Source organism: Amblyomma americanum, chromosome 5 (assembly GCF_052857255.1).
Source record: "Amblyomma americanum isolate KBUSLIRL-KWMA chromosome 5, ASM5285725v1, whole genome shotgun sequence".
In the NCBI taxonomy this organism is placed as follows: domain Eukaryota; kingdom Metazoa; phylum Arthropoda; class Arachnida; order Ixodida; family Ixodidae; genus Amblyomma; species Amblyomma americanum.
The window spans coordinates 42,400,874-42,427,794 of record NC_135501.1 but is presented as its reverse complement, the minus strand read 5'-3'; the positions used below and the strand labels follow the sequence as shown (position 1 = coordinate 42,427,794).

Here is a 26,921-nt window from a genome sequence, read left to right as displayed (position 1 = left end):
CGGGACAACGAAGAAGCAGACGAAGTGCAGCTGGGTTTTTCGAACGACGCCTGTGAGTGTGCCCGTCGTGTCGCCGGTCAACCAAGACCAACCGACCTGTGCTTCAAATAAACGCCTTGACACCTTTTTTATTTTTGCTTTGTCTCATATCTTTCCGAACTCTCGACGGCAGAAAGTGGGATTTTGGCAAAAACGTTAAAACTGGCTCCAGCTAGGGTTAAGCAAGGAAGAGGCGATGTGTTTCTATGAGGAGGAGGCAAAGAGGCACAGAGAGGAAAGAGCCCAGGCACGCGCAGACGCTCGTGAGGCAGAAGAACAGGAGAAAAGAAGGTTAGAAAGGGAGAAGCAGTTTCTTTTGTGGAAACAGGCGCATGTCACGAGAGGATATGTAGAGATCACGGGCAGTGATCAGCGTTCCTTAGCGGGTAGATAATCTTCTAGACAGGCCAGAATTTGTCCAAGGAAGCTGGTGGCGCCCTTCGATGAGGAGAGATGATCTGGACGTATATCTGCAACGATTCGAGCGGATAGCTCTGGGGCCAAGTTGGGAGCGCAGTGAATAGGCCACAGCATTGAGCATGTGCTTAGTCGGAGAGGCGCTGAATGTGTTTGGAAGGATGCCTGCTGCTGATTCCATGGACTACGAGAAAGTCATAAAAGCGCTCCTCCAAAGATTCAGGCTTAGAGGAGAGGGTTTTTGTGAGAGATTTCGCACCGCGAAACCTGAGGATTCGAAAACCGCTAAGCAGTTTTCCTGCAGGCTGAACAACTATTATGATAGGTGGCTTGATATGTCAAACACAGAAAAGAGTTTTGAAGGGGTGAGTGACAAGCTGGTCACACAGCAATTTTTAGCGTGTTGCAGCTCAAAGCCAGCGCTATTCCTAAAAGAAAGTTGTTTTCACTAGAAGAGTTTGCCGACACTGCGGACCAATTCCTCGAGGCTCAAAGCCTGAGAAATATGAGTATGGGAATGGAGGAAACACAAAAGGTCCTAGCCACAGATGCGACAAAGCCAAGAGCATATGGCGGTGCATCTAAGGCGCCAGTAAGGTGTTTTCTCTGCGGCAAGGTGGGACAACGGGCAGTTGACTGTCGGACTAGTAGCGCTGCCCAAAAAACACAGGTTGTGTGTCCAGGTTGTAAGAGGAGTGGTCATACTCTGGATCAGTGCCGATACAGAACGCAGGGCCGAGCTGCATGCGTGGTCGACTCTAGAGTAGAACTTGTCACGCCACCTGAAGTTCCACAGCTGAAAGGAAGCAAACGCCGCTGGAAAATAAGGTGGTGAGTGGAACATCCAAGTCGAAAGCAGCAATGCCGGTGGTGGTTGGGCAAGTAGAGGACCGTCCTATATTGGTGCTTGGAGACAGCGGAGCCAACAAAGTTTTGTTTGGAGAAGCCTGGTGAAGGACGAGGATCTTACAGGGGAAGCTTCGGCCGTCACTCTTGTAGATAGCACAGTAAGGTACCTTCCTGAAGCCACGATTCTAGTGTCCACGCCATATTATTCATATTATACTGGGCAGGTAGCGGCAAAATGCGTAGACCAACCCATCTACGATTCATCTTGGGAAACATTACGGCTGCAAGAAGTTTCGAAGACCCCGACCCTGAGTGGTGGATGCTCGACGTTGAAGCACATCCAAAAGAGGAAAGACCCGCGACAGCTCAGGCGGGTGCAGTTCGTTTCTCGTTGGCAGGGGAGACAAGAGCTCAGGCGACAGCCTGAGCCACGCAGCGTCCACTCTCTATTCTTGTTATGATGTACCTGAGCGTAATACCGGCCGAAATTGCGATTAGGTAAAATAGAAGACACGAGCTTCAAGGCCTGCTTTGAAAGAATCGGGGAAAATGTGAATAGAAAGAGGAGTCGTACTTCATTCCAATATCAATTGGTAAACGGTCTTCTATACAGGAAGTGTATATTTAGCTCAGAAAGGCGGGTCCAAAAGCTGGTGTTACCGAAAGATATGAGAGAGACCGTGTTACGCTTAGGACATGACGCCATTATGGCCGGACACCAGGGTGTTCAAAAAACGGTGTCTAGGATCACCGAGGACTTCTTCTGGCCAGGTGTCCAGAGTGACGTTAAACGCTTTGTTCGCCAATGTTACGTGTGCCAGCGCACAGTTCCGAAGGAAAGTGTTGGTCCCGTATTTCTGGGCAAGATGCCAGCCATCGACCTACCGTTTCAGCGAGTGGCTATTGGCATTCTGGAGCCAATCTCTCCAGTATCCGCCAACGGCAATAGATATGTGCTTACTCTGGTTGTTACTCTGGTGTTCAGGTATGTGTGTCATGTAGGGTGTATTATATGTGCGTCTGTGTGGGTACACCTGTCGCCTAGTCCATTCTTTCGGTCCGAGTGTCCTCCGGGGAGATCCGTGACAGCAGCCCAATCAGCAATCGATGCGCCAATCAGGAATGCAAGGACTATATGAGATGGCCTTGCATTTGCCATTGCTATGAATTCTGAGGCAAACTGTACCCAATTTGCGCTGCTGAAACTGCAACTGCAAAAAATATTCCTAATATTCTTGGATAGGCATGTGCTTAAGTCGCAGAAGCTGTGTCAGATGTAAAAATGCAGCAGGCGGTGAATAATGCGTTAAAAATTGCGAGGCACGAGAGGTGCCTATGAGCTCATATTTTCTTTGTATCTCACCAGTTTTTCATCCCAGGCACACATAACGCAGCACCCATAGACCTGCAGCGAGCCGCTGTAGCCATTTTTAAAAAGAGCAGAATTTTTAAAAAGAGCACAGACAAGTGGTTTTTAATTGCGTGCGTGTTACTTTCCTAATTGTGCGTAAGACATTAATATACATGGATCACCAAGTGGTATTCGCCCACGATTGATACGTAATTTGTATTCAAGTTTTTCTCGCACACTATTTCCGCTTCAACTGCCTAAACAAGGCCTGCAACGTCAAAAGTGGGTATAGACAACGTGAGACATTAAAAGAAGTGATATATTCACTGCTTCGCCAATTTAGTCACCAAACCTCTAAAGACAGCCTTCCTCAAGAGGCGGAATGACCGTGAATGAAAAAAGAGCGATTATATCGCACTTTTTTAAAATTTACGTTACATACATGCACTTTTGCCTCATACCCGGATTGAAACCGAAACAGTGTGGGGCAAAATTCAGTTATGCATTTTTTAGGGGTCATAGGCGATCAGCACTTCCTGACCTTTGTTTAGCAATGCCGTATGAATCACTGCAATTAACAAGACATGCAAGCAAAACTAGGCGTCTGCGCTCTTTGAAAAACTGCAACTATCATTGTCTAAGGCGGCGTTTTGGAGTAATTGGCTTGAAAGAGCGAAGACGTGCCAAAGCCAATGATTAGAGAAGTTTCTACTATGAAGGTACTAAGATGGTACAGTTCTCTGTACTGAGCTGCCATCCGTTAGCGCTTCAGGCCAAGCACTTTGCTTTTTTCCAGCACTTCCTTGGCTTTCTTGGCCCCGTCTCTCACTCTGCCCTGTTTTTTCCTAGCTTCATCTTTTTATTGTTATCACTTCACTGAAGTTGAATAATGTTTATCGAAAGACGAAATGTTCCAAGGAAGCATCATAAGGCGGCCGTTCGTCCAGTAATTTTGGCTGTCTGTAATTCAGGCATTTCGGCTTAGTGCGACCTCGTCCTAGCCGTGCTACACGGAGCGCATGTTGACAGTGATTTAGGCTTAGGTGGCTCTAAGCCGTGTTTGCATTGCCGTACAAAACGAAGAATGCATCGATCCAGCAGCGTGTTTTTTCGCGGCGTAGCAAACTGGTCTAGTGCTGCCAAATTCTACCCTGTGGCACACACCGTGCGCCTGATTCTTAAGCACCCGGGAGCGCACAGGGCTCTCATGCCAGGGCACCACTTTATGGCCGAAACGTCTGATTTCTTAAACTGTGGGTTGACTCACCTTAAACGATGACGCCAGAAATGACTGAGAAGCTCATAAATAGGAGCTTGCTATAACAGTAGACCGACCGAAGACACGAATCTTTCACAACGAACAGCAGATGCGGCAATATGTTATAAAGAGCGCACCTGAAGTGCTGCTGAGACTGCCTAGAAGCGCGCAAGTACTCATTTACTGAACTAGAGAAACTCCACAATTCCTAGCAGGCACCAAGAACGCTACAGAATTTCTAAGCATTTTTAACGCGGAAGTTTATTTCAGCGGTTTGCTCAATTGCATTTTGTAAGAGAACAGTTATGCGCGAACTACTTTGTCTCTGGCCACAGACGCTGTTCGGCAGCCCATCTTGGACAAGCTCTTCTCAGATGCGTGCCAAACACTTGACCTAAGGTCCGCCATTACGCTCGCTTATTACCTGGTGGCCAAGTTGTTTTTCAGCAGTGCGCTCTTGTCGTTGGATTTCAGCTCGGGACAATGCAAAAGAAAATTGGCAGCGACTGAACTTGGCTACCGTAATATTGTTTATATCACTGACCAAAAATGTTTGCAAATTGCCCTGGATGCAGTAACCGCGCATTGTGCACATCTTGGCTTATGCCACTTAATACTGCTAAAACTAAGCTTACGTCTTTCACTCACAGTTCTCACATGCCCACAACTTATTTCCAAAATAACGATTATGCCGAACTTACAAGCACCTCGGAGTTTACCTGCGATTACACTTAACATGACTTAACCACTTTAATCTAATTTTAGCCTCCGCCGACCGCTCACTCAGCCTACTAAATCGTAACCTCAGACTGGCTCCCCAGCATCTTAAAAAACTCGCGTTCATCACGCTCATTCGTCCGAAGTGATTTAATATGCATCAGCCATCTGGGATCCTGTTGAAGCCTATCTCATAGCTAACATTCAGTCCTTGCAGAACCATGCTGCGCGTTTGATTTTTCAGAATTATCACATACTACCAGCGTGACTGCCTTAAAAAGTCACGCCGAATTAGAAGACTTGTCTTGCCGCCGTAAACTATCACGAGTAGCACTTTGCCATAAACTGTATTACCATCCATCGCTTCATCGCTTTTCAGTCCCCATCAGCCTTCTTTCCGCGGCTCGAATATCCGCACAAAGTTAAAAGCATCGCGTGTTGTTCTCCTGCATTTGCGAAGTCATTCATACCACACACTGTCATAGAGTGGAACAATTTACCAGTGCACATAGCCATTCATTATAACGCATCCGCATTTCTTGCTTTCATCTGCAGGGACGATGGCATTTGAAAGCTTCGAAATATTTGAATTTTTTTCCAGTTGCTTTACTTATGCGATTACTTCTGCTCTCTTCGTGCCTTATACGTACGCTGTAGCATTTTTAATTTCTCTAATGCCTAATAGTTTTCTTTAAACCTATGATTTGTCTTATATTGTTTTTTATCGTCTGCTTCTTTATTTACTTTCTGGCGCATAATTATTTTTCTATGCTGTACCTATCCTTTTTATTGTTCGTTTGCTTCTTAACGATATTTCTTGTACATATTTTTACACTCCCCCCCCCCCCTTAGGTAATACCCGCGAAGGAAGGCACATGCTGAATGAGTGAACACTGGAATTAGCGCAAGGCAAGCACGCTTGCTAAGCGTCTGAGGTTCGTCCATGGCAGCTACGCTACACGCTCGCGACAGCCGTTCTACATTATATACTCACTCGACCACGCAGCCAAGACGTCATATCACATGGTCTTACGACACCCCCATGGGATGTCATCGCATGGCTTCACATCACCTCATCGGATGCTCTTAAGGTCAAAGGTAAACCCAAAGGTCACCCAATGTCCAAAGTCGCCGGTCAACTGTCAACTAAAGGTCATGGGTCAAGGTCAAGGGTTCGATACCATAACTGTACCAAGAATGCTGATACACGGCTAACGAAGTTGGGCAGAAGGTCGTTCAAGGCCATTCTCCGGCCTACGCGACGACAGCTATACCTAGCGTAGTGAAAATCTTTTAGCTTCAGAAGCTCTTACTGGCGTTTTAAAGTGTCTATAACTCGCACCCCTGAACCCGGCTCAGAAGGGTGTTAAGTGGTTGCACACATCTAAAAGGCGGGATTTTTCACGAAAAAAAAACACAAAAATAAAAACGCATGTCCCTGAGTTGCTGTTGTGCTTCACAAGCCATTACCGTCGAGCCATTGTCCTTTTAGCTTTTCTTACACCATTATACCCTTAAGGCAATGTTATGAAAAGCGCGCATAATTTCTTCCCGCTTTTAGTATTCAGCATTTTTAAATTTACCGAATATGACGCCTGCCTGATGTCATTAACCTGTGCTAACGAAGCTCCTCATCGCAACAGACAAGCTTTGAGCACGTACGATATTTCTTGACGCGCAGACAACAATAGTAAAGAAATAAAAAAAATGTTATCAAAACAAAGCACATCCTTGCGGAAAGCACTAGGGCCTCCACCAAAGAATTCCTTGCTGCCATCTAAGAAACAGTACTGCAATAATTTCGAAATGTGGAGTACCAACGCACCTACCTGCTGTGATTGGTGTTATGGTGCTGCCAGAATAACATTACACTGCACTTGCATCTTCCTCCTGATCTTTCGGAGCAACCATACCAAAAAAAATAAGCATGTGCAGCCCTACACACCACCTTGAAGAAGGCTTGGACTGTGACACTGACTCTCAGAAATCTGTTGAAATACGCATATTAGCTTGTATGTGAAAAAACTTAAGGTAAATTATGCTGAACATTATGCTGAACATTATGCTGATCACGAATGCTAGCTGGGGCATCAAGATGGTCACAGCAAACACGCCGAGTACATTTGTTACTCCGCAAGGGTCACTGGTACCCTTTATTTGAAGCATACAGCATATAGTTGACCAAGTACAAAGGAGATGAATGAAAATTATTTTCCAAATATCGCTATTCCAAAACGGCGCGAATGAATGGCCACACTCATCCTTTGAACCTATCTGTGTTTCATCTGACGTTACACATGCAGCATGAAAGTGCGAAGTAGCAAGATGAATGCATTGATATTACCCAGACGTACAAAGAGGAATACCAATTCACAAGTACGGTTGAGGATGCTGGTCAAGAGCAGCGGCATTCATATGGGTTGAATGCCTGCAGCAATAATAAGTATGAAAACGACTTAAGTTCACACACAAGGTGCAAAGTGAACGAGGTTATCCGAGTAAAATTCTTAAAGAGAGTATGTTTCACAATACCATATAATGGCATTTATTTCTAGAAGTTCAATCAGAACAAATTTTGTTTTAAGCCAGAAAAAAAATTCTAAGTTGACTCCCTGCGTTCAACCACGGTGCTTGCTCTTCACTGCAGCACACTTTGCTCCCTGCTGAAAAATATACAAAAAACAGGCACTCCACTGCTCGAACACAATGGTGCTCTGGGCTTCGTTGCTGCCAGCTTCTTCAATGCAAAAATCTGTTGAAGGGCAAAGTTACAAATGTAAAAATGAAGCGGCCGTATAATAGAACGGCAATTGTTCCTAAAAGGCATGCACTACTGAGCTTCCCTCCGGGCCAGGAAGCGCACTTTTTCGATCTGAGCAATCGAGTTAAAATCTCGGTAACCATGAGAATGATTTCAATTATTAGACTTTTTTCGCCATTTCACATGGCAAAAGTGGTTGCGAGGTGATTGTTGGAACTGTGAAGCTCTTAGCAACAACAAAGTGTTAAGAGGCCGTGCAAACCTCAAATACTGACCCTCTATCAGCTGCTTACATTGGCTGAGAAAACGTGGTTTGCAGGAGTTCTACAACAGAAAGGAATACGAGGGTTTCACAACAAGCCTCTATCTCTCTAAGCGGAGCAGGCTGACCTAACCTCATACTCAGTGGCAAAAGAGTTTAAAGGGAAGAGATGTGAATGAACTCGCCAGCGGGCCTTTCAAAACCAAAATATCAGGAGCACTCACTTGGAGCACCGTGCAGCGAACCTTATATGTCTCCTTGACGCCGGCTCTAGCGTCCACTGCTCTGACGAGCAGGCACCAACCAACGGTGGGATTGAACACAAGGATTTCACTTGCAAAAGTATTTTCTCTCCTAAAACAAAAATTTTTCCGATGAAATTTTCAGAAATAATTGTCACTGACATTAGAAGATATTAGGACCACCTCACTATGCAATCGACTGCTGAATGGGCCTCAAAGAAGATTTTTTTAAAATTGCGATTTTTCTGCTTATATGAATTATGTTTTTTCATGTCTGAAATATGCTCATCGGCTTCGTAGCCTTTCGTACAAGTAAGAAAATTAGTTGCAATGTTATTACAAGACCATGAATTTGATAACCAATTTCAAATTTTCATGTATTTGAATCTGGTTTATATAAGCAAAATAGGAAAAATGAGTAAAGTTTACTGGACATGAAAGGACAATGTATTTCGTTTATATAAAAAGTTGCATATTCATGCCTGAAATGTTTATTCTTTACAAGTTATTTTTAGAACTGGCTTTGCCAAAACATTTTTTTCTGCCAAAAACGAGCTCGGAAAATAAAAAATGAACCCAATAAGCCACGATTTTTTTTTAAATCGAAGACGGGCAAGACCAAAGTCTGTATCGGTTGGTGTGGAATGACCCCTTCAGTGTAACACAGGAACACAATAGACGGGTGTCTTATCACGAGGCATGTAGGCGCACCCATATGGGCTGAAATATTGGCTTGACTATAAGAAACTTCGATAACACCAGAAAAATGAGATGAACAAGGTCTAAAACTGAGTGCCGCATATAATTTGAAGATCAAAGTAAGAGAGGCAAGAAAGAATAATTCTATTTCATTTCATTTACCTAGCTGTGTCTTAAAGGCCACGAGGCGTTACATAACGGGGAGAAGTACATACAGATTGGCGGGTATACGGCAGAACAAAACGAAAATACACAGGGTACAAAAGGAGCATATAAAACATAAAAGGAACACGAAGAGACAGAAAAACAACTGGAATATAAACATATACGTTAAGGTGGCAGTCTGGGCATGTTGGGGATTCATGATAGAAATGCACAGCACAACTAAAGACGAGGACACAAGGAAGACAAATGGAACACACGAGCACAGTCTGCAAAGCCCGGTCACTTTCATACTGCATTCGGAACACATATCCAGCCTAAGGAGCACGAGTATCTAAAAAAAAAAAACGCAAGGAACAGGTGGCACTGGATCCAGTGCTGCAGTTATAAATGATGCTAAGAAAAGTTGTTAGCCAGTTTTTCGCAGAATAGGTGGCGATCGCAGCACGTGATGATGTTGCAAAGAAAGTGATTCCAGAGCACTACGGTGTCAGGAAAAAGTCAACTGCTCACGGCGGAAGTGCGGGCTTTAATGCGTACGAGTGGGTTACGGTGGATGACGTTTTGATGGTGGTTTCAGCCACAAATGACTTGGTGAGGGATAAAAGAAACAGTGAAATAGCATAGACGGGAAATTACGCGGCGGGTTCCTGGTCTTGGAAGGCTGAGGGGTTGTTTTATGAAAATTACAATGGTATCAATAGTATATCGATATAATGAAAGGGACGGCGCGGTTTTTAATGGCTTCAAGGCCTTCGGTGAGGTATGCTTGTGAAGGATGCCAGGCAGAGGACGCGTATTAAATTTTAGGGCGTACGAATGTTTCGTATGGCAACATTTTTACTTCAAGTGGCGCAGTTTTCAGATTGCGCCAGAGAAAACCACGTGTTTGCGATGTTTTAGAACAGATTGTCTGAATATGTCTTCTCCAAGATAGCGATGTCGTAATATGTACTCCTACGTATTTATAAGTTGATGTGCTAGTTACAATATATGTGTCGTCCATGGTAGAGATCACGTAATACGTACTCCTAGGTGTTTATAGATGACGTTCTGGTTACGGTGACAGATTTGATATGGATTGGCATTTGCTTAATTTAAGAGGCATGTGCCATTTGTCACACAACGTTGGTATTGAGGTTAGATCCTGTTGGAGAGCGGTTATGCCTCTATCGCTGTGGATGGGATCTATAAATAACGCAGTCATCTGCAAATAAAGGTAGCGTTAATTTGATATTGATCGGCAGGTCATCGATGTAGATGAGAAATAGGAGAGGTGATAATCCTGAGCCTTGAGTTACGCCGGACGTTACGTTGGTAAGGGCTGAGCGACAGCTATTAACAGAAGTGAACTGCCCACCTCCTTTAAGAAAGTGTTCTAGCTAAGAGAGCAAGGTTTGTGGAATGGTCGAGCGATGACAATTTAAAACGAAGATGATTGTGGGAAACATGACTAAATGCTTTTTAAAAGTCTAGAAAGATGGTGTCGATCTGGGCAAGGTCATCCAGACACAGTAGGATGTCGTGGGTGAACTCTGCGAGCTGTGTCTCGCATGATAACTGCCTCCGGAAGCCGTGTTGATTCAGATAGAAAAACTTCTTAGGTTCTAGGTGGTCATTAGATTGGAATAAATAGTGTGCTCAAGTAGTTTAGACGGTATACTAGTGAGAGAAATGGGACGATAATTGTTAGGGCACATGCGGTCATCCTCTTTAAATATGTGTACAATATGAGCTTTTTTTCCAGCCGTCAGGCACAACCCTAATATCTAATGATTGCTTAAAAATTAGGTGTAGTATCTGGCTAAATGATGAAATGGTATTTTTACTAATTTTCTATTGATTTTATCGCAACGGGCAGAACTTGACGTTTTCAGTCAGGCAATAAGCTTAGGTATACTTTCAGGTGTAATTTTGATTTTAGGTATATCTGGCAGTGAGATATTAGAATGCCTTCATTAACTGTAACTTTAGCAGGAGAAAAAAAACTGACGTAAACTAATAGTAAACTCAAGATGGTTCTTTCCGTTTCTTTGGAGGGGCACAGGACCTTTCCAAACGTGAATTAGACGGTGTTGAAGGAGCAGATGATGATTGATGCCAGATGAGGGAGACAGAGATAACATTTTTACAGGACGTACATTGGCAAACTGCATTACAAGTTGAGTCACACAGACAGTCAAACTGTAACTGACAAAGACAATTCTCACACAGAGAAACACTCTCTGCAAGCTCTCACTCATCGACGCGAGGTTAGAGTCTAGGGTTGTAGAATTACATGCCACTGCACGCAGCCTCTAGCTCAACTAGACAGGACTGTTCTCCAATGATCTTACATGCAATTTTAAACCTTTTGCAAACCAAGAAGTTAGGGCGGTCATATTTCGAGGCCCGCCCTAAGCTTCGATAACCAATGGAGGTAGCCACACCCCCTGAAGGTTGGACCCAACTTCGAGCCCCGGGCTTGGCTAAAAAGAAAAAGCAACACACAGAACACATTCTGAACACCCTCTCTCCAGGGGGGGGGGGGGGGGTGTTATCGCCCTTATTGCTTGATGCTTTCCCTTTCCCTGCCGCACCCGCGCGTCGCCTCTCGAAGGATGAAAAGTTGTTTTTACGCTAATTGGCGGGACCACTGATCCACTGGCTCGCCGCAGGAATGTCAGATGGCGGGGAACCGCGACGCTTCGGTGCCATCGAGAATGCCAAAAAAAAGAAAAAAAGGGGCCCATCGTGGAATGCGAGGGGATTCGCATTCTGCCGCCGTGGGAATGCTGCCTAAGACCAAGCGGCACCACGTTGTCGTTGTGTGCGCCTCGCATGCTTTCCTGGTGCGCTTAAAGGTACGAACACACTGGCGGCAAAGCACGCGCGGCACGCCGCCGGTGGCAAGAACGCCGCGCGGCAGAGAGGCCACATTGGTTGTGCGCGCGGCGGCCGGCACAGAGTCACGTAACAGCGCTCATCTCGCCTTGTCTCGAACTGCGCGAGCATAGGCGCGATTTCGCGGTCCTCGCGCGTTTTTTCCTTGCTTGGTAAACAGACCACATACCAGCTCCTCGTCCCTCGTCATCTACCGCGCTGATCGCGTTGACTTCTGCAATGGCAGGTGCTGACGACGATGTTCTGACGACGATGAGCGTTTTGGTCATTGTGTGTTCTCTGCTCTTGCGACGGCGGCGCGCGCAAAAGGCAAGCAGACGAAGGTTTTGGGTGCACCCCTGCTGGCGCTACCGAGACGTTGAAGGGCAAGCGAATGCTTTGCTTCCCCGGCTGCGCGCCCGAGATTAAGGCTTCTTCCGAGAGTGAGTGATTACAACCTTTTTAAACGCGTAGTGTGCCGTGTGTGTGACCTGATAGTGATGTTGTCTGACTCTTGTTTATAGCTTCCTTCGGATGCCGCCGAGCTCGTTCGACACACTGCTCTACCTAGTTCGGCCTGTGATTGAGCGGCAGGACACTCCGTTCAGGCGGTCGATATCCGCACACGATCGACTTGCCATGACAGTAAGGTAAGTCCGAGAGTCCGTGACCCGGTACTGTCCCGTCACAGTGCCTGATTAGCAGTCTTTCGGAAAATATTGTGTAAAACATACCGCATGAGCACTGTGATGCAACTCACCCCCTCCTCCTCATTTATCCTTTGAGACGTATGTGATCAGAATTCGCTTTTCAGATTTCTCGCAAACGGCGACACAATGAGAAGTTTGTCGTTCAAAATCCTGACAGGACGATCAACGGCTGGAATGGTCGTAAGGGAAACTTGTGCTGCATTATGGGAAATACTTCAGCCAATCTGTGTAAAATTTCAACAAACAGCAGAAGAATGGAAAAAGTAAGTGCACTGCAGCCCGTTTTGTTACTGCGGAGAGGGTTTGTAGTGACAAGCGTCCAGCTTGACTTTCTTTACCTCATTTGCTATGCTACTGACTTTCCCAATGCCCCCTGCGTACCGACTTTTCAAATGTGTTGAACTACTGCGTCTCATAACGCATAAGACAACTAAAGGTTGCCATATGCATTACTACGCTAATGTTTTTTCACACTCTCATATTATATTGCCTCCCGATCACTCTTTCAGATTGCCACAGACATGCTTGTCGAGTGGAAGTTTCCCAACTGCTTTGGATGTATTGATGGAAAGCATGTGAGCATTGAATGTCCTGCAAATTCAGGGTCATGAAACTTGAATTAAAAGAAGTCATTCAGCACAAACCTCATGGCAACGTGCGATCCACATTATAGGTATGGTGCATTCATGGCAAAACAAAACTTTTGTTAAACTAGTCGTTAATGGTGCATTTTTCTTGTGAATCATGAAAACAGTGTATTATATTCATTGAAAGAGAGTGCTATTGTATGCACTGAAAGAAAAGATGACAGTTCACAGTGGTGTAAGTTACATGACGAATTAAGGAGCATAGCGTAGAAAGGTGCATGATTGCAATGGTTTTCTCATGCAGGTTGACAGTAAACATATTTGGTTCTGCACAAATAGCAGCAGATGTTAAAATGGTAATCTCTGAATTGTGACTTTGTGTGGCATGTACATTTAGTCAAACTATAATGCAGCACAGAAATGACTTTACGGGACTTGAACGCAGTAGTGACTTCAGAAGGAGCAAGGAGAAAGTCATGTGCTACATCAGATGCTAAATGGGCTACACTGAAACTTCTTGCTTTATTTCAGATTGTTTACGTGGTCGTTGGCCACTACGGGGGAGAAAGCGACGGAGGAGTTTTGTTAAGAACGAAGTTGATGCACATATTGGGCGAGAGCAGATTTGGGATCCCCCAGCTGCAACAGTGGGCTCAGCGGGACTGGTACCATACTTGATGGTGGGCGACGAGGCCTTTCCATTGAAGCCTTACCTCATGCGGCGTTATCCTCGACGTGGCAAGTTGCTTCAATTACTTTTAACGCTGACATCTTCCTCTGATTGCCGAGATGAAATATCAATGCAGCTGTAGTGTGTTACTACTGCCACTGTTTGCCATAGCAGATACAGTTTCGTGCAATGCATGCGTACGGTAAAAATGGTCAAACAATTTCAACAAAAAATTTACAAATGCAGTCTAGCCTGCATGCATGTATATAGCAAGACTTACAAGTAAAGGTTTAGTTTCTGCATGGAAAAAGAAATGGTTCAGAGGACTAAATTTCGTGTATGCAGTGTAATATGAGTGTATTAAAATACTTTTATTACTGATAATTTACATGTTATGTAGCATTTTGTGTGAAAGCAATAACATGATGCAGTAATAAAATGTAATGTTGACATATATGGTTTAGTTGAATGTTTGCAAGCAAATGCATGAGCACTATTTAACCTGTTTTACTGACTGGATAATATACTGAAAATCACAAGTTGTGCAATGCAGCCAATGGGGGCCCTATGTAGCACTTCTTTAGCACAACTTAACCATGCAAAAAATGAATAAAAAACCCTTATAATATCAGTTTATGTAGCATTTCAAATTGGCCGCACCGGAAACAGGCACCCAGAGGACATAAGATGTAGGAAGTTTTTTTCTTTTCAAGTTTTATTCAGCGAGTGCGCACAGCTGCCAGTTAATTCAATGATTTGCAATTAGTGCCATTGCATCCTTCATCTAAGTATGTACATGTTTGCTTCAATTTTAATGCCCTGACCTTTGTTTTTTCTAGCTCTTCATGCCTACAGGGTCAGCATGTACAGCGAGTACTTGAAGAGGGCAGTGTTTAATTACCGGCTGAGTCATGCAAGGAGGCTCATAGAAAACAGTTTTGGTATCCTGGCCAGAAGGTGGCGAATACTGAAGAGACCATTTCGAGCGTCAGAAGAAACCACTGAGAACATTGTAAGGGCATGTGTGGCGCTCTGCAATTTTCTAATGAAAGATTCGGTGTTTTCAAGGACAACGTACAACCCTCCTGGATTTGTTGACCATGAAGACTGGGAGGGAAATGTCACAAATGGGGCATGGAGGAACGATAGTAATGCCCGTCCTGGGTGGAGAGACCAAGGGTACCACTCTGCTCGGTAATGATTATTTCCATGACGGCATGAAATCAATAATAGTTTGCATTTCCTGCTTTATTTACATTAAAGAAATTGAAGCTCCTCAATAACAAACAGCGAAAACTTCAAAACATTTGATTTAACTTGATCATATAACACATGACATAAGATATTGTTCATTAGAGTTTGCGTTAAGAATTGTAGCAGTGCAAATTACATGAGTACTGCATGTTTTTAACAAAGTCAGTGGGTACAGCTAACTACGAGGAGTAAAACACGCCCATTAGAACTGTGACCTCAGTCAGACCGGCAGAATAAGCTGAAGGAAAAGGTTGAACATCTCGTGCATTTCTGTGTTACAGGGCTGCATTGGAAATAAGGGAAAGGCTGGCATCCTACTTCATGAGTGACGGCCAGGTGCCATGGCAGGAAACTGTCGTGACCCGTGCAGGACGGCAGGTAATTTCCGATTATAGGCAACTACTTGTCAGAAATGAACAAACACTATCATGTCAAAAGAAAGCTGAAATTGCTTGCTTTCATAGAAAAATATTATCGATTGCTTAAACTTTACATTTCATTTACTCATACTGCTCCATTTCGTCTTCATACAGCAGCTTGTGGATTTGGAGTGTCACCTCACATCTTTTTTTGTGTGGTAGCATCCTCACCTTAGCAGCTATCCAGTTTGCTGCCTCTTGACTGTCATCTTTCGGTGCAGGCATTTCATTTTTTTCAGTTCTAACAGCGTAGCTGAGCAGCTCCCCAAGACATCTTTCACGGCATCGTCGAAGGTGTCAGACTGCCTTCTTTTGGTCCTGCATATAAATATATCCGCACAATTTTTTCTTGAAATCACTGATTATCATTCAAATACTGCAGGAAATGTGAACCATGCACGTACCGAGAGGAAGGTCCATTAGATGCTCGCCTTTTGGCAGACCTGCAGGACAGGCCACATTATTAGACTCAAGAAATGCACTGGAAAATTATGTCTGCCTCCAATAAAAGAAAGTGCGCACAGATTTCTTACCCTGAATCTGGGGCAGCGGCTCCTGCTTGTGAAGTCGACAACCTGCCTCAAAAAAAAATTTTGTTATGATGTCATATTCCGACACAAGAAAGTGAACACCAACTTACCCTGAAGAGCCAGCAGCAGATGCCGCACCTTCTGATGTGCTGGGGATCATATAGAAAAAATAAAAATGCTGCCATTTATGCCGTGCTAAAAACATGTTGTCTACTTGCAATGCTATGAAAAGGAGCAAGACACATCACACTCATCTAGTACCCGAAAGCTTGGTTTCACACCTTGTTGCAGTTTTTAGACGTGCAGTCATTAAATAGAACACTTATGTTTTTCCCCATACATTGCAATGCAGTGTTGAGGTGTGTGATTCACTTGAAACTGCAGACCAGCGGTGAGTCATGACAGCAACTAAGCCAACATCTGTATGCACATAAAACTAATCCATTTCTATGGGAGTGCAGCATAACAGCGCATAATTGAGTGGACGCACTCTTAAACGTGAAAGGTGGTGAAAAGGGTGTATTGATATGGAACCTGTGATGCACCACAGCTAGGAAAGCTGAAAATCATCACCCACCTCAAATCTTTCTCATCGGTAAAGTCATTGCGGCTGTCAGAGTACCTGCATTATATAGACATAGGATGTTGCTACTATTGGTGGATAATGACACCACAATAAGTACACCTTACCTTTCTTTAAAAGGGGCAGCAGCCGGGCTTGATATACAGCTTCACAGGTGAATGAAATGACAATGCTGTACATAAAGTGTTTCACTGCAGTAACCGTTATGGTAAGCAAACAATGAGGTGCACACCTGGCCACCAGTCTCGGACTGGAAGGGCTGTTGGATGACATTGGAGATGTCAGAATGGAGCTGCACAAAAGCACAGATGCATAAGAAGTTAAAGAACTTGAAGCTTTATAAACTGAAGTTAGACTTATGGAAACAAGACTTAACATACATGTCCTCTTCTGGTACCTGAAATGTAAAATTTGAGGTGTTTTAATGCAAAGCCTGCAAATTTCTTGCCAGGAAAAAGGTAATGTGAAAATACCAATAGCGAAGGTATCAGCGCAGATGAAGAGAAAATAAATTCTTAAAAACACAGACGCTTGGGCAGTCATAGCAGGTAAAAAGGTATTAAACACGAAGAAAGCGGCTTAAAAAAGAATGGTAGGACAGGTGACAGTAGTGAAGTTATCAATGCCAGGCTTGAGTTGGCGCAGATGGCTACGCAACTAAGTTGCCTTTTTTTTACCTTTCGGCCTAATGTGGTGTGCTCCTCAGCATGCCATCCACGATGTCAAAAAGTGTCCACTTAGTGTGGATCTTTCCGGCCTCTCCTCCGGCGCCACTTTTCCGGTTCCCCTCCGACGCCGACACAATTTTAAGCCAACGATCCTTCACGTTTTTAAATTTTGCGGCTGTTTGCGGTCCTACAGAAATGCCACTGTTTATCACCAAGAAAGGTTGAAAAATGAAAAGATGAGCAACTTGTTTGAGTGCTCAAGCGGCGCTGTACGAAGCGCGCAGCCTGATATGACATGCGAACCGCTCAAGCAAAATCACCATGCCCCTAGGAAACCGAGATTCCTCATCATTTGCTCCGCAGCACACCGCTAGAGCACTGTAAACAAGTGTCCTCACCCCCGCACATTCCTGCCGACGTGAACATTCGGTGGAAACTCAGATAAAGAATGAAAACTACTCACCAGTCAGATCGAATGTTCTGCCGATGATCGCCCACCGGTTCATTTTGCTGTCCTTATCTTTGTACTCCGGGTGAGTTTTGTCGTACAAAAAAGGGGAACACGCGAACAGTCTCCAGAAATTGTTCCATCATGTTCTCCCGGCTGAAATTCATTCTGCCACGTGGATGTACACGAGAAGAAAGCACTAGCGCTGTTTGTCGCGGCTGGGTCGGAGCGCTCGGTCGTCGATCGTGGTTGTGCCGCCGCCGCTGGAAGTTAACTTCGGCAGTAGCCAAGAGGTGGCGCTAGCAGAAAGCCCGAACTAGTGTTCCTGTATATGCTCCCGCAGGGAGCAGAGTTGCGCGAAGGTCCGCCATTTTGTTCCAAGCTGTGCGGGAAAGCAGCTCCTCGAGCGCACAGGCGCTGGGATCATGACTGGGCTGGCGTTGTAGAACAGCTCGCTTTTTTTTTAAAGCTTACAAACGGCGCTGGATTGCGGGCATCCTTTTTTCCTTTTACTGTCTCAGAGCTCAGGGATCGATGCTAATCCCATCATATTTCGTTGAAAAAAAACTTCGAAAAATAATCTGATTTGCCGAAAATATCATACAGCATGACAGAAAGATCGCGGAATGACAGCAATATCTCGCAGTACGGACATTAATGGCGCAGAAATGCTTGGAAATGAAAAACCCTCGTGAGTTGTGCGATGAAGAGAAGTGCGGTAATGCATCTCCCTGCAGAACCACATTGAAATACATTATGTTGCACGAAGCTTGTGAAACCACGCTGCATACGATGTGAATGCGGGCAGTCTAAAGCAATGCTTTTTTGCACGCAAGTAAATCTAACCAGCCAAAGCCACAGATATCGCAAACTCGCGCGCTTATATATCACAAAATATACGTATCATTTGTTGCCCTAACTTCTAGCCCTCCACTGCATTTTTCCTATGCCATGGTCATCATTTCAAGCCAAACACATCACGTGCCGTACTTCTTTAATATCCAATTAGAGAAGCCTGCCTTAAGTCACTGCAGCTGAATTGTGGTATACGAGTTTCCAAGGATCTCAAAAAGTGATGTATCTCTTTCAGGTGCTGTTATTTGCTCGTTTTTCCCTAAACACTATTGCGTTTTCTCTTGACGTACTTGAATTTTATGTACCTTCACTGCATTCTGAAATATCTTTGTTTTGGACTTCTCCATGATTTTACTCAAGGAAAAATAATTATCTGAATATCCAATTTTGCTTTCAAGTATTTCATGCTATTTTTGTTCGCCTCTCCTTCAGTGTTAACATCCTTGTCAGTGGAACCTTAAGGGTATTCTTAACAAATAAAATAGTTAAATAGCCTAGGCAACGCTTGTTCTCATGCAGAGAGACTGGCCTCCCACTTCTGTGTAGTATACTGGGACTAGAACAAAATTTCACATACAGTTTGCTTGTCAAACATTGTTTATTTCACAAAACAAATCATTTCTGCAAAATGCTGGAGGTAGCAGCAGAATAAGCAGACAGGCTGGCAGCGGCTGCACATGAGAAATGCTGTCACGTACAATCAGGTTAGGAACAAAACCTTTGTTCACATTTTCATTTGGAACTTGTAGCGTTGCACGAAAAATGGAGATACCTCGCATATTGGAACTTACCTCGCATATTCGAGTTCCTTTCGGGGCTGCTTTCACCCGTCCCATACGCAAAAGCCGGCGCAGTCGCTGACGTACGACTGACCGTCCGGACGGCACTGGGTAAAAAGCTTTGCCGCTTTCGGTACGGTTCTTGCAGTTTGGCGCACTGCACCCCATCATAGTTGGAGGCTGCCGTCACTGCACACTATCAAAATATATACAACTGTAGCGCACGGAAAATGCGGGAACACACCGCACTGGACGCGTCCGATCACAATGGCAGCCGAGAGGGTACTGGGGCTGGCGAGGAACCGGCGTAGCGCCTGGAAAGTCGGCTCCTCCACTTCAAAATGGAACAAACGTCGTCACCTGAATCACGTGACGGCCGCTTGGCGAATGGCGTCAAGAGCGGCGCGAGGAAAAAAGTCGCGCAACTCTGCTCCCTGCGGGAGAATGTACAGGGACACTAGCCCGAACGTTTCTCAAGGTACGAACAAACTGGCAGCAAGACGCGCGTGGCACGCCTCCGGCGGCGCGCCGTGTGCCGCGAAACCTGCCGCGGAGGCGGTTTGGTCTGCCGCGCAGAAGATTGGTCGAGGAGCCATTTTCGGCAGCTTGCCGCGTGCCGCGAACCAATGAGAAACGTCCGGGCTTTCTCGTAGCGCCACCTGTTGGCTACTGTCTAAGTTAACTTCCAGCGGTGGCGGCAGAGCCACGATCGACAACCGAGCGCTCCGAGCCAGCCGCGGCAAACAGCGCTAGTGCTTTCTTCTCGTGTACATCCACGTGGCAAAATGAATTTCAGCCGGGAGAACATGATGGAACAATTTCTGGAGACTGTTCGCGTGTTCCCCTTTTTTGTACGACAAAACTCACCCGGAGTACAAAGATAAGGACAGCAAAATGAACCGGTGGGCGATCATCGGCAGAACATTCGATCTGACTGGTGGGTAGTTTTCATTCTTTATCTGAGTTTCCACCGAATGTTCACGTCGGCAGGAATGTGCGGGAGTGAGGACACTTGTTTAGAGTGCTCTAGCGGTGTGCTACGGAGCAAATGATGTGGAATATCGGTTTCCTATGGGCGTGGTGATTTTGCCTGAGCGGTTCGCATGGCGTATCGGGCTGCGCGCATCGTACAGCGCCGCTTGAGCACTCAAACAAGTTGCTCATCTTTTCATTTCTCAACCTTTCTTGGTGATAAACAGTGGCATTTCTGTGGGACCGCAAGCAGCCGAAAAATTTAAAATCGTGAAGGATCGTTGGCTGAAAATTGTGTCGGCGTCGGAGGGGAACCGGAAAAGTGGCGCCGGAGGAGAGGCCGGAAAGATCCACACTAAGTGGACACTTTTTGACATCGTGGATGGCATGCTGAGCAACACACCACATTATGCCGAAAGGTAAAAAAAAGGCAACTTAGTTGCGTAGCCATCTGCGCCAACTCAAGCTTGACATTGATAACTTCACTACTGTGAACTGTCCTACCATTCTTTTTTAAGCCGCTTTTTACCTGCTTTGACTGCCCAAGCGTCTGTGTTTTTAAGAATTTATTTTCTCTTCAGCTGCACTGATAGCTTCGCTATAGGTAATTTCACATTACCTTTTTCCTGGCAAGAAATCTGCAGGCTTTGCATCTAAACACCTCAAATTTTACATTTCAGGTCTTCATCAAATGTGCCCCCAGAAGAGGACATATACGTTGTCTTGTTTCCATAAGTGTAACTTCAGTTTGTAAAGCTTCAAGTGATTTAACTTGTTATGCATCTGTGCTTTTGTGCAGCTCCATTCTGACATCCCCACTGTCATCAAACAGCCCTTCCAGTCCGAGACCGGTGGCCAGGTGTGCACCTCATTGTTTGCTTACCACAACGGTTACTGCAGTGAAACAGTTTATGTGCAGCATTGTCATTCCATTCACTTGTGCAACTGTATATGAAGCCCGGCTGCTGCGCTTTTTTAAGAAATGTAAGCTGTACTAATTGTGGTGTCATTATCCACCAATAGTAGCAACATCCAATGTCTTTATATAATGCAGGTAATCTGACAACCCTAATGACTTTACCAATGAGGACGATTTGAGGTGAGTGGTGATTTTAGTTTTTCTAGCTGTGGTGCATGACAGGTTCCATATCAATACACCCTTTTCACCAGCCTTTCACGTTTAAGAGTGCGTCCACTCTATTATGCGCTGTTATGCTGCACTCCCATAGAAATTAATTAGCTTTATGTGCATACAGATCTTGGCTTAGTTGCTGTCATGACTCGCCGCTGGTCTGCAGTTTCAAGTGAATCACACACTCATCACTGCATTTCAATGTACGGGGAAAAACTTAAGTGTTCTACTTAATGACTGCACGTCCAAAAACTGCAACAAGGTGTGAAACAAAGCTTTCGGGTACTAGATGAGTGTGATGTGTCTTGCTCCTTTTCATAGCATTGCAAGTAGACATGTTTTTTTCACGGCATAAATTTCGGCATTTTTATTTTTGCTATATGATCCCCAGCACATCAGAAGGTGCGGCATCTGCTGCTGGCTCTTCAGGGTAAGTTGGTGTTCACTTTCTTGTGTCGGAATATGACATCATAACAAAATTTTTTTTTGAGGCAGGTTGTCGACTTCACAAGCAGGAGCCGCTGCCCCAGATTCAGGGTAAGAAATCTGTGCGCACTTTCTTTTATTGGAGGCAGACATACATTTACAATGCATTTCTTGAGTCTAATGATGTGGCCTCTGCTGCAGGTCAGGCAAAAGGCGAGCATTCAATAGACCTTCCTCTTGGTACTGGCATGGTTCACATTTCCTGCAGTATTTCTATGATAATCAGTGATTGCAAGAAAACATTGTGTGGATATATTTATATGCACGACCAAAAGAAGGCAGTGTGACAGCTTCGACGATGCGGTGAAAGATGTCTTGGGGAGCTGCTCAGCTACGCTGTTAGAACTAAAAAAAATGAAATGCCTGCACCAAAAGATGATAGTCCAGAGGCAGCAAACTGGATAGTTGCTTAGCTGAGGATGCTACCACACAAAAAAAAAGATGTGAGGTAACATTCGAAATCCACAAGCTACTGTATGAAGCCGAAATGGAGCCGTATGAATAAGTGAAATGTAAAGTGCAAGCAATCGACAATATTTTTTTATGAAAGCAAGTAATTTTGGCTTTCTTTTCTCATGATAATATTTGTGCATGCTGACAAGTAGTTGCCTGTTATCGGAAATTACCTGCCGTCCTGCACGGGTCACGACAGTTTCCTGCCATGGCACCTGGCCGTCACTCATGAAGTAGGATGCCAGCCTTTCCCTTATTTCCAATGCAGCCCTGTAACACAGAAATGCACGAGATGTTCAACCTTTTCCTTCAGCTTATTCTGCCGGTCTGACTGAGGTCACAGTTCTAATGGGCGTGTTTTACTCCTCGTAGTTAGCTGTACCCACTGACTTTGTTAAAAACATAATGTACTCAAGTAATTTGCACTGCTACAATTCTTAACGCAAACATAATGAACAATATCTTATGTCATGTGTTATATGATAAAGTTAAATCAAATGTTTTGAAGTTTTCGCTGTTTGTTATTGAGGAGCTTCAATTTCTTTAATGTAAATAAAGCAGGAAATGCAAACTATTATTGATTTCATGCCGTCATGGAAATAATCATTACCGAGCAGAGTGGTACCCTTGGTCTGTCCACCCAGGAAGGGCATTACTATCGTTCCTGCATGACCCATTTGTGACATTTCCCTCCCAGTCTTCATGGTCAACAAATCTAGGAGGGTTGTACGTTGTCCTTGAAAACACCGAATCCCACATTAGAAAATTGTGGAGCGCCACACATGCCCTTACAATGTTCTCAGTGGTTTCTTCTGACGCTCGGAAGGGTCTCTTCAGTTTTGGCCACATTCTGGCCAGGATACCAAAACTGTTTTCTATGAGCCTCCTTGCACGACTCAGCCGTTAATTAAACACTGCCCTCTTCATGTACTTGCTATACTGGCTGACCCTGTAGGCATGAAGAGCTAGAAAAAACAAAAGGTCAGGGCCTTAAAATTGCAGCAAACACAGTACAGCTGCATTGATATTTCATCTCGGCAATCAGAGGAAGATGTCAGCGTTAAAAGTAATTGAAGCAACTTGCCACGTCGAGGATAAGGCCGCACGAGGTAGGGCTTCAATGGAAAAACCTCGTCGCCCATCATCAAGTATGGTATCAGTCCCGCTGAGGCCACTGTTGCTGCTGGGGGGATCCCAAGTCTGCGCTCGCCCAATATGTGCATCAACTTCGTTCTTAACAAAACTCCTCCATCGCTTTCTCCCCCGTAGTGGCCAACGACCACGTAAACAAATCTGAAATAAAGCAAGAAGTTTCAGTGTAGCCATTTAGCATCTGATGTAGCACATGACTTTCTCCTTGCTCCTTCTGAAGTCACTATTGCATTCAAGTCTCGTAAAGTCATTTCTGTGCTGCATTATAGTTTGACTAAATGTACATGCCACACACAATCACAATTCAGAGATTACCATTTTAACATCTGCTGCTATTTGTGCAGAACAAAATATGTTTACTGTCAACCTGCATGAGCAAACCATTGCAATCATACGCTATGCTCCTTAATTCGTCATGTAACTTACACCACTGAACTGTCCTCTTTTCTTTCAGTGCATACAATAGCACTCTCTTTCAATGAATATAATACACTGTTTTCATGATTCACAAGAAAAATGCACCATTAACGAGTAGTTTAACAAAACTTTTGTTTTGCCATGATTGCACCATACCTATAATGTGCATCGCATGTTGCCATGAGGACTATGCTGAATGACTTCTTGTAATTCAAATTTCGTGACCCTGAATTTGCGGGACATTCAATGCTCACATACTTTCCATCAATACATCCAATGCAGTTGGGAAACTTCCACTCGACAAGCATGTCTGTGGCAATCTGAAAGAGTGATCGGGAGGCAATATAATATGAGACTGTGACAAAACAATAGCGCAGTAATGCATAAGACAACATTTAGTTGTCTTATGCGTTATGAGATGCAGGAGTTCAACACATTTGAAACGTCGGTACGAAGGGGGCATTGGCAAAGTCAGTAGCATAACAAATGAGGTAAAGAAAGGCAAGCTGGACGCTTGTCAACACTATAAACCCTCTCCGCAGTAACAAAATGGGCTGCAGTACACTTACTTTTTTTCCATTCTTGTGCTGTTTGTGGAAATCTTACATAGATTGGCTGAAGTATTTCCCATAATGCAGCACAAGATTCCCTTTCGATCATTCCAGCCGTTGATCGTCCTGTCAGGAAGTTGAACGACAAACTTCTCATTGTGTCGCCGTTTGCGAGAAATCTGAAAAGCGTATTCTCATCACATACGTCTCAAAGGATAAATGAGGAGGAGTGGGGGGGGGGTGAGGTGCTTCACAGTGCTCATGCGGTATGTTTCATACAATATTTTCCGAGGGACTGCTGATCAGGCATTGTGACGGGACAGTACCGGGTCACGGACTTTCGGGCTTACCTTACTGTCATTGCAAGTCGATCGTGTACAGATATCGACCGCCTGAAAGGAGTGTCCTGCCGCTCAATCACAGGCCGAACTAGGTGGAGCAGTGCGTCGAACGAGCTCGGCGGCATCCGAAGGAAGCTATAATCAAAAATAAAAGACAACATCACTATCACGTCACACACACGGCACACTACGCGTTTAAAAAGGATGTAATCACTCACTTGCGGAAGAAGCCTTAATCTCGGGCGCGCAGCCGGGGAAGGAAAGCATTCGCTTGCCCTTCAACGTCTCAGTAGCGCCAGCAGGGGTGCACCCAAAACCTTCGTCTGCGTGCTTTTTGCGCGCGCCGCCGTCGCAACAGCAGAGAACACACAATGACCAAAACGCTCATCGTCGTCAGAACATCGTCGTCTGCACCTGCCATTACAGAAGTCAACACAATCAGCGCGGTAGATGACGAGGGAGGAGGAGCTGGTAGGTGGTCTGTTTACCGAGCAAGGAAAAAGCGCGCGAAAACCGCGAAATCGCGCCTATGCTCACGCAGTTCGAGACAAGGCGAGATCAGCGCTGTCACGTGACTCCGCGGCGGCCGCCGCGCGCACAATAAATGTGGCCTCTGCCGCGCGGCGTTCTTGCCACAGGCGGCGTGCCTCGCGTGCTTTGCCGGCAGTGTGTCCGTACCTTCACTGGTTCGCGGCACGCGGCAAGCCGCCGAAAATGGCTCCTCGACCCATCCTCTGCGCGGCAGACCAAACCGCCTCCGCGGCAGGTTTCGCGGCACGCAGCGCGCCGCCGGCGGCGTGTCGCGCGCGTCTTGCCGCCGGTGTGTCCGTACAGTAACAAAGCCAGGTGTCTTCGGCCGTCACAGCTGTGCTGTCAAGCAGCTAGTGCTAGGTTTTCGCCGGAGTCCTTAAGGCATACCAATATCATTTCAAGCTTACTATCATGAAGAATATGCGAAGACGGCAAAGTGTTACGAATGGCTAATAAGACTCCTCCGCCTTCTTGGTTAGTGCGATCATTGCCGTACATGGTGAAGTAGAAGACTGAAGAGAGCAATCCGCAGCCGTCTGTCTCTTCTTGCAGTCAAGTTTCGTTAAGTATATCTATATCGGCCTCTGTGGTATCAGCAAACAGGTTAACGTGATGGCGTTTAAGCAGAATACTGCGTATATTCGTAAAAGCGATGTTGGTGAGTGCTGGTGAATAACGATTGCATGGCGCAATCGGGTCAAGCAGTTTAGTAGTGTGTCACTTGGCCTGCTCTGTTGTAATGTTCCGCGTTTTACTTACCTTTGCCGCGGGCTTTGTGTTCGTGCCGGTTTCTGTTATGGTATCAGAGGCATGATTGTAGGTGTAACACTTGCTGTCGGCGGTAAGCTTATCATACCGAAGCTTAAAGCTACACCCCAGTTTGGAGCGAGCGAGCAGAGTGGCGAATTCGAAGTCTTCTTGAACCACATAAGGTGTTTCTTTCAGTTTTCGACGACGTGTACGCGTGCTTTCTTTTGCCTTGAAGTTATTGGTTGCTGTTTTTTTCTGCTGAAAATTGACCAATGCCTTTGGCACACTCTATTGCATTTGATTTTAAATTCAAATATAATTTCTCTTTGGATAGTGCAATAAATTTTTCCTTCGATTGCCGCCGCGGTGGCTCAGGGGTTATGGCCCTCGACAACTGACCCGAATTACGCAGGTTAGATCACGGCCGCGGCGGTTGAATTTCGGCGCAGGCGCATTTCGAGAGGCTCGTGTACTTTGCGATGTCAAGTGCACCTTAAAGAGCCCCAGGTAGCCGAAATTTCCTGAACCCTTCACTACGCCGTCCCTCATACCCTGAGTCGCTTTGGGGCGTTAAACCCCTCTATAGACCATTTTTCCTCCGATTCGCTGCATGGTTCTTTGTCGCTCTCGTCCAGGCGGAAAACAGCAGATTCGGTGAATTCTCACTTTCGCTTCTATGCTGGCAGCCTTTAATTCAGCGATGTCTTTCTTAATCTGGCTGCTCCCTATTTCTTTTAATGGCTATGCTGTTTTGTGTTCGTCGGATTAGAGCACTGCTACTCGGCTTGAAAATAGATTTAGTTGTTCTTCATGGAAAATCTGGGTATGTCACCTTATCAAATTCCTCTATGCGGAGGATGGGGGTTGGGGCTAGACGTCATTCCTCGTTAACGTTGTTCAAGTGGCGGTAATCGACGCATAATCGAAGTGCGCCGTGTTTCTTCCTCACTCGAACAACCGCCTGTCCAGGGGATCTTCGATGACTGGATGACGTCGTCGCGAAGCCTTTTTGCC

At 45.2% G+C, this 26,921-nt stretch overlaps 1 pseudogene; it reads right to left on the bottom strand.

Annotated features, from left to right (window-relative positions):
- Positions 1 to 15,060: 15,060 nt before the first annotated feature.
- Positions 15,061 to 25,047, bottom strand: LOC144133800 (uncharacterized; annotated as a pseudogene).
- Between the last annotated feature and the right edge of the window lie 1,874 nt (positions 25,048 to 26,921).